The sequence below is a fragment of the Buteo buteo genome, chromosome 9 (genome assembly GCF_964188355.1).
Source record: "Buteo buteo chromosome 9, bButBut1.hap1.1, whole genome shotgun sequence".
Classification (NCBI taxonomy): Eukaryota; Metazoa; Chordata; class Aves; order Accipitriformes; family Accipitridae; genus Buteo; species Buteo buteo.
Genome location: NC_134179.1, coordinates 45916779 through 45924252, shown reverse-complemented (window position 1 = coordinate 45924252; position 7474 = coordinate 45916779). Strand labels below are relative to the sequence as shown.

At 53.0% G+C, this 7474-nt stretch overlaps 1 protein-coding gene across 3 annotated transcripts in view; it reads left to right on the top strand.

Moving 5' to 3' along the window:
• Positions 1–2401: 2401 nt before the first annotated feature.
• ACLY (ATP citrate lyase) overlaps positions 2402–7474 on the top strand; it is a 30902-nt gene continuing 25829 nt past the window's right edge. For all 3 annotated transcript variants that reach the window (XM_075036556.1, XM_075036554.1, XM_075036555.1), the window contains exon 1: positions 2402–2516. The gene's annotated coding sequence lies outside the window, so the exon portion shown is untranslated. The remainder of the gene's footprint in view (positions 2517–7474) is intronic.

Sequence of the window (7474 nt, the reverse complement as noted above, 5' to 3'; positions counted from 1 at the left end):
TCCAACATGGGTCCTTCCCATGGGCTGCAGTTCTTCACAAACTGCTCCAGTGTGGGTCCCTCCCATGGGCTGCAGTCCTTCAGGCACAGACTGCTCCAGGGTAGGTCCCCTGTGGGGTCACAAGTCCTGCCAGAAAACCTGCTCCAGCGTGGGCTCCTCTCTCCACGGGGCCGCAGGTCCTGCCAGGAGCCTGCTCCAGCATGGGCTTCCCAAGGGGTCACAGCCTCCTTTGGGTATCCACCTGCTCCGGCATGGGGTCCTCCACGGGCTGCAGGTGGATATCTGCTCCACCGTGGACCTCCATGGGCTGGGGGGACAGCCTGCCTCACCATGGTCTTCCCCATGGGCTGCAGGGGAATCTCTGCTCTGGCACTGGAGCATCTCCTCCCCCTCCTTCTTCAGTGACCTGGTTGTCTGCAGGGCTGTTTCTCTCATATTCCAATGCCCAAACTCTGGTGCTGGTTTCCCTTCTTAAATACATTCTCCCAGAGGCACTACCACTGTCGCTGATGGGCTCAGCCTTGGCCGGTGGTGGGGCCCACTTGGAGCTGGCCAGCATTGGCTCTATCAGACATGGGGGACGCTTCTGGCAGCTTCTCGCAGAAGCCACCCCTGTAGCCCCCCCACTACCAAAACCTTGCCACACAAACCCAATACAGTACTGCAGGGGTTTTGCCAGGGCAGCCCACCACCTCTCCCTGGAAATAGTATATTCCATACTTTTGGTATTTGCTGGTAGCCCATGGTACTGGTTTCATCACTGCAGTGTCCAGTCCTGGACAAACAGATGATGAATGAGAGATGCTGCTGGTTCTCTCCTCCTATCAGGAACTCCAGTCTTGACTTTATTTTGGCCTTGGGTAAGACCCTGCCAAGATTAATGTTTGAAGCAGTTTGTTCCTGCCAAGTGACTCAGAGTGGGTGTGGTGTGTCTGTGCTGCTCAGGTCTCCTGCTCACAGCCTGTGAGATTTAACTTCACCACAGGGGAAAATCAGCACTGCTGCTGGATTCTGGATGCAGCTCAGGAATGACATGGCCCGTCCTCACTCCTGGGACGGGGCTGGAGCGCCTGCACAGCACCACAGCGTGGGAGGGAGGCAGGGTGTCTCACACACGGGTGTCGAGACAAACAGCAGTGGAGCCCTGGAGTGGGAGGCCAGCCTGACACACCCCTGTCCCCAGGGAGTCAGGCAGAGAATTTTGGTTTAAGCTTTTGGTAACGGTTTTCCATGGAGACTTTTCCCAGGGGCACAGCCGGCTGTGACACACTCTCCCTAACCAGATGGGCAGGAGAATCATGTCCGTGTCCTCTGGTCCCCCTCTGCGTGGTGGCCGTTGCAGGGCTGTGCTCCAGCCCAGTGACACCATCAGACGGGCCACAGCAGACCTTGCCTCTGGAGCGAGGCCGTCCGCTGCTGTCAGAGAGACCATCCCAGGCTGCTTCCCTTCGGCGGTGCTGATGCGTGCTTTGGTCACAGGTTGGAAATACCAGGGGGGAAAAAAAAGAACGTGCGATGATTATTTCTGGCAAACGGAAGAGATGCGCTGTCTGCCGTTAGAGGCTCGTTAGAAAACGGGGCACCCGGGAACAGGGTGGCGGAATGACTGCGTCCAGCCTGAGGCCTCCCAACACCTCTGAAACTTCTCCTGCTCCCGTCTGTCGTGTCTCCAAAACCTCTCCCACTCCCATCTGTCGTGTCTCCGGCCTGTACATGTTCTGTGCCAGCAAGAAGCGCCCGTTGGCCGTACCCCCGGGGGTCGAAAGCCCGTGGTGAGGTACACGGGCAATGCTCCCTTCCCGCGCAGGGCTGCTGTCTGCCGGTGAACCGCACAGGCTCCCCACCGGGGGCACCGCCGGGCATCTCCTGCCCCTGCAGCTACGACCCCGACCCCCCCCCGCCGCGGGAGGTGTCGCAGCCCGGGTCTGCCCCCGCTGCCGGGGCCCGTCGCGGGAGCGTTAGGCGGGGCCGTGCGATGGGGAGGGTGAGCGGGCAGCCCCGGGACCGGGCGGCGGCGGCAAGAGCGGGAACCGGCGGGGACGCTCCGGTGTTAGGCGCCCCAACGGAGCCCGGGGCGGGGCGGGTGGCCGGCGGGGAGGCCTCTCCCGTCGCCGCCGTTGGGGCGCGCTGCCCGGGACGACGCAAGCGTGACGGTGGCGTGGCCGCGGTCCTTTGCTCCGGCCTGACGTCAGCGGCGTTGGCCCCCGGGGGTTCACGGCCGCGGGCGCTGCCGGGGGAGGGGGGACGACGGGGGGGCGACGGGACGGGACGGGAGCGAGGGGCGGAACTACGACTCCCACAAGGCCTCGCGGCCGCGCCCCACCGGGGCGGCGGCCAATGGGAGGGCGGCCGCCGCTCAGGCAAGGCACACGTGGCGGCGTCGGCAGCCAATGGGCGGCGGCGGCGCCCGTAGCCCGATGGGCCGGGGAGGCCGCGCCGCGCCGCAGCGAACAAAAGGCGGCGGCGGCGGCGTCGTGGGGCAGGGTGCGGGGCGGCGCGGTCGGGCGGGCGCTCAGGTGAGTGTCGGTGGGCGGGAGCCCGTCCCGGGAGAGCGACCGCGGCTCCTGCCGTGGGCCCCGGCGATTAGGCGCTTGCGGTGGGACCGGGGCGGGCAGCCCCTCTCCCGTCCCGGCTGGGAGGTGTCTGCGCGCCGGTGAGCGGGGCGGGGCGGGGGAGCAGGGGCCGGTAGCGTTGCTTGGCGGCCCCGGTAGCCGCTGGCCCGCTGTATGGCGGGCGGGCCCCGGGAGCCGGGCCGCAGCCTGCGGGAAGCGTCGTGGTCGTACTCAAGTAGCGGGTTTGCAGCCGGGAGCGGAGGAGAGAGCCCCCTCCTCCCACCGCCGCCCTGACCTTGAGGGAGGCACGCCGCTCTTCAGCTGAAGGATAAAAGATGTCGGTGTCCGGTGAGGTCCCGGCTGACCGGGAGGTTTCTGAGTCATGGGCCGCTTGCGATGGGCACGGCGCAAACGTCTGACGAGGGGCTGGGAGAAAGGGCTCTTATCCGCGCCAGCAGCAGACCCAGGCTTCCTCTCTGCACGTTCGGTCCCTTCCTCCCTCATCCAGAAGCCCTTTGCCAACGGTGCGTGTGCCCCTTTTCCAGCACGAAAATCCCTTTGTGGGGGTTGCGGAGGCAGCAGCCCCCGTGTTGGGGTCTCCTTCCGTCCTTGCTCTCGTACTAGCAGGAGGGTGAACAGCCTGTCTCTCTCTCTTTTGCTTCCTGTGAATGGATCTGACAGTTCCAGGAGCTGCGAAATGGCTGTTTTCCAGGTCCTTTGTTCGCTACCTGCAAACACCTGCTGCTTATCTTGCTGGTTTGGGAATTCTCTTCCTTTTGTACAGACTTCTCTTTTCTCTCTGTTAAACCACATTTGTTGTCTACAATAGTGTCTAAAGACTGAAGACTTACGTGCATCCTGAATATATTGTCTGTAGACATCTGTATTTGTTTCGTTTCCTTAATTGGGCTTGGAGCTCAGAATATCAGCTCTACTGTCTAACGCTGTTATTAAAACTCTGTAGAGTTTTCTGCATACAAGACTTCTGTATGAACACGCAGAAAGTGTGCTCTCCATCCTCCAGCTAGCAGTATTCTTCTTACCATTATCAGCTCCGCTTGAAGCGGGACCCGATACAAAGGACAGCCCCAGTCAGGAATGCCGCTCAGCCACGCAGGCCAGAGTACACACTGCTACTGTCCACTTTGTGTGTGATGTTGGGAAGGATTTAAGGAATAAACTTGTTAAGGATCTTCCCCAAGGCTGCAGAATAAGACAGCCTTTAAGGACAGGATTCCAAATACCCCACTTCTGGCACTAGATGCTTACCACGGTGTTTGGAGCCTGTCTGCTGCTCTCTGTTAGCCGGACCTAACTCAGTTTGCAGTCTGTTCCCCTCCCTGGCCGCTGTTTTGTCTGCTGGGAACCTCCTCCAGAGCCACGCATTCAACACACTCACCACTTTAGTGAGTGCGCCTGCTTGCATCACACCAGAACGGTGCCAGGCATTTCATAATGCAGAGCATTGAGGTATCGTGACCCGTGAAGTTGGCCGACTGCTGTGGGGCCACTTCTCTCGAGCCCTCTCTGTCCTCTGATGAAAGTACGCGTGTTTGCCAGGTGGAAGCTGACGTAACTTTTCATGCTGCTGTGGGCTGAAAATACTGGCTGATCTTGAACTGTGTTAATAAATGACCGGGGATGGAGGGAGAAGGTTGCTTTACAGTGTGGTTTTGTTGACATAATTCCTGGGAGAGAGGGCATGAAATCTTTACTGGAGAGGGAGTCTTTTTCTCCTAACGAAAGCATCACTCGGGTATGACTGGAGTATGGTACTGATCTAGATCTAAGAAAATTCCATGCATGAGTGCCATGTTCTGTATGAACACAAACTGGTGAAGCTCACAGAGCTATACCTCTGAGACCAGAAAGGGTTTAAAGAAAAATAAATTAAATCAATGTATTTTTTTTTCTGCCCTTGCAGAGTAGACTGTTTTGCACTGAGTAGTGCCACACCATCCGATCTCTTTGGGAGTCAAGGAGACTTTACCCAGGTTCTATTGTCAAGAATGCCTCTTCTTGTTTCTCCATCTTTTTTTCCTTTGGGCTGTATTGTGTTTTCCCTTCAGCTGGTTGCTAGTGTATTGGGGCAGACATATCAGTTGTGTCACAACAAATGCAACATCCAGCTCTTCGATCCTTGTCCAGCTTGCCACCATCATGCTGTTTTTCTCTTGTCAATACACTCAAGAAACTTTCCCCAAGCATCTTTTTTTTTTTTTCAATATTTAACAGGTGATGTTTTGAGGGAATAAGTGCTTCTGAGCCCTTGAAAAAGTGATGTAATCCATTTCTCTTACTTGCTCTGGACTTGCTAGTAAAGACCAAAAACCAGCACTTTTAAAAATGAGTGGGTGTGGATGATGAGGTCTCTGATGTGTTGCAGGGAAGTGGTTTGTTTTAGAGCCACAGTAAATGAACACAAATCATTCATGGCAATCAGTGACACTTCAAGAAATAACTTATTCTTACATCAGTAACCCACTTGTCAAAGCAAAACTAGGTGTGTGACATCTGTTCAACAGAGCTCTTTGCCTCTGCTTAAGAAGTAAAGGACAGCATGCTTCAAATGCAAGAATGGTTCTTGTAACCTGGGCTGACTCCAGAGCTGACCCTGCTTTGAGCTTGAGGTTGGACTAGGTGATCTCCTGAGGCCCCTTCTAACCTGAACTATTCTGTGATCCTATGATCTGTTGCATTTTAACTGGAAAGTTTGTGATGCATACTGTGGAAGACATTTTAAAGAGGCAGTAGGTTGTCCTTCACTTGGCAAGTTTGGCCAGGAACCAACTGTGTTTCCATTGTACACCCTTCAAAGGAAAAGGCAAGGCAGCTTGTAACAACTGCATCGGAAGGGTTCTGATAATGCGGGTACAGAATGGAACTTGGAATGACCAGCAAATCATTGCAGGCAGCCAGAGAGGCATTATAGGTTAGAAACTGTTAATTCTATCTGCCCCTATCCTAAATTGTGCAGTAGAGGATGCACATTAAGAGTGGACTTGAGAAGGCATTTTGTGCTGCTGATGTGAATCTACCATTGTGTGTGGTGGCTGCAAGATCTGGGGCCTAAAGTGATAAGAAAATTGCTGTTCAGTCTTACCTATGAATCATGAATGGAGCAGTGTCTGGGAGTGAATCGGTAGAAGAGAACATTATCCTATAGCTTGTATTTGGTACAGAGAAAGGGATGACTTTTTTTTTCTTTGCACCTCCTCTGTTGTTCTTCAGAGGTGCATCTGTTACTCTCATCAGTATTGGTTGGTACTGCAGGTGCTAAGCATGCCTGAAAATGAGATTATCCATGACAGGTGGGAGTCCTAACCTGCCTCATTCTTGGGAAACTGCAACGATTCTGCTCCTCTACTTCTGTGGTGACCTGCAGTCCATGCTCCTGCTCAGTTTGCAGAACAGAAACAACCAGTTAATGGAGTCTGCTCTGATTGTCTCTCTGGTTGATGAGGGACCTGCATGAGCACTACAGCTAGAAATTGCTGATGCCCTATGGATGGGTTTTTTTTCCTGCTGATCTTTTAGCTTAACAATTCAGCAGACCGAAGCAATTGTTTGTGCTGTCTATCCCATGAGAAAGGCAGGGTTGGAGCAGTGGAAAAACCGAGTGAGGGGTGTGATTAAAGACTTGCTAATGATTAGGAAATGTCTCTGTGAACCATGGGCAGATAAGGGCAGAACAGCCTCATTCCTGCTGTTCTGTTGCCATGACGCAGGGATTTTGTCATTTTTCATCTACTGCTATTGTAATAATTGTCTAGGCTTTCTCTCTTCACCCCAGTAGTGTTACTGCAAAAATGAGGTGATGAAACTGGGAGAGAAACTAGAGGAGCAGCAGAATGTAATGGCATAAAGGAGGCTGGTCAAGTTTTTGAGAGATGAGCAACCTCACAGTGCCCTGCTTTGTGGGAATGCCCCTCAGGTGGCCCTCAGGTTTAAGCAATCACATGTGTGTCACTGTTGTTCCCACTGACTTTTTTTTTTTACAGGGCTGTTTTTAATAAGACCTGAGGGATGTCCTGGGTCCAGTTTCCTGGAACTGCAGACAATTACATCTTGGTCATTGGCATAACTAGCATCAGCTTCATTGTTTTAATTTGTAAATGTGGACTGAAGATCTGCAATATTGTTCAGGGGCTCTGTGTCACCCTGAAGAAATGAAAAGTACTTAGTTTTTCTTTAGGTTAAGAAATAGGTTTGCCACTTTCTTTGAATCATCTGCTTCTACTGCAGTGAAATGTGACACTTTTTCTCTGGGACTGGCCTTCAGCATATTGTAGAGTAGGCAGCTGATGGATTTTTAAGGGCTTTGAAGCAAGGGTATTCCAGCTTGCTACCAGGCAAAATAAATAGCTGCAGATAACTTGGGAGCAGGATTTGCTCTCAGAAATAGCACTGGTTTAAAGCAAAAATCTTAATGGCAAGTTTCAGCACTACAGTACAGATGACTTACTGTAGCATGTGTGTACGCAGCTGTGAAGACAAGGTAGCAGAGTGGTGTTTGTGGGAATTGAATATGTCTGTGTATGCTTGCAGAATAAGGCTGGGTGGGTTTTTTGGTGGGTGGGGTTTTGTTTGTTTGTTTTCTTCTTGCAGCTCTGCCAACTAGCCCAACATACAGCCACATCTGTAGTTTTGGAAAGTCTTCCTCTGTAGCTAGCCTGTGGCTGACTATATAATAAAGCTGTAAGCTTTTGGACAGAGAAGCTGGCATAAGCATTGTCAAAAAGAATATCTGATGCACAGACAGTGCCTCATAATTAAGAAAAAAGCTGTCTCAGAATGATACCATGAAACTGATCCACAATTAACAGAGGATAGATACAGACCAGTTCTGCAAACCCACTTGAGATTCTTAGTCTGATCCAGTAAACTCTAGTTGGTGTCTCGTAGTTAAACCATTCTGTCTC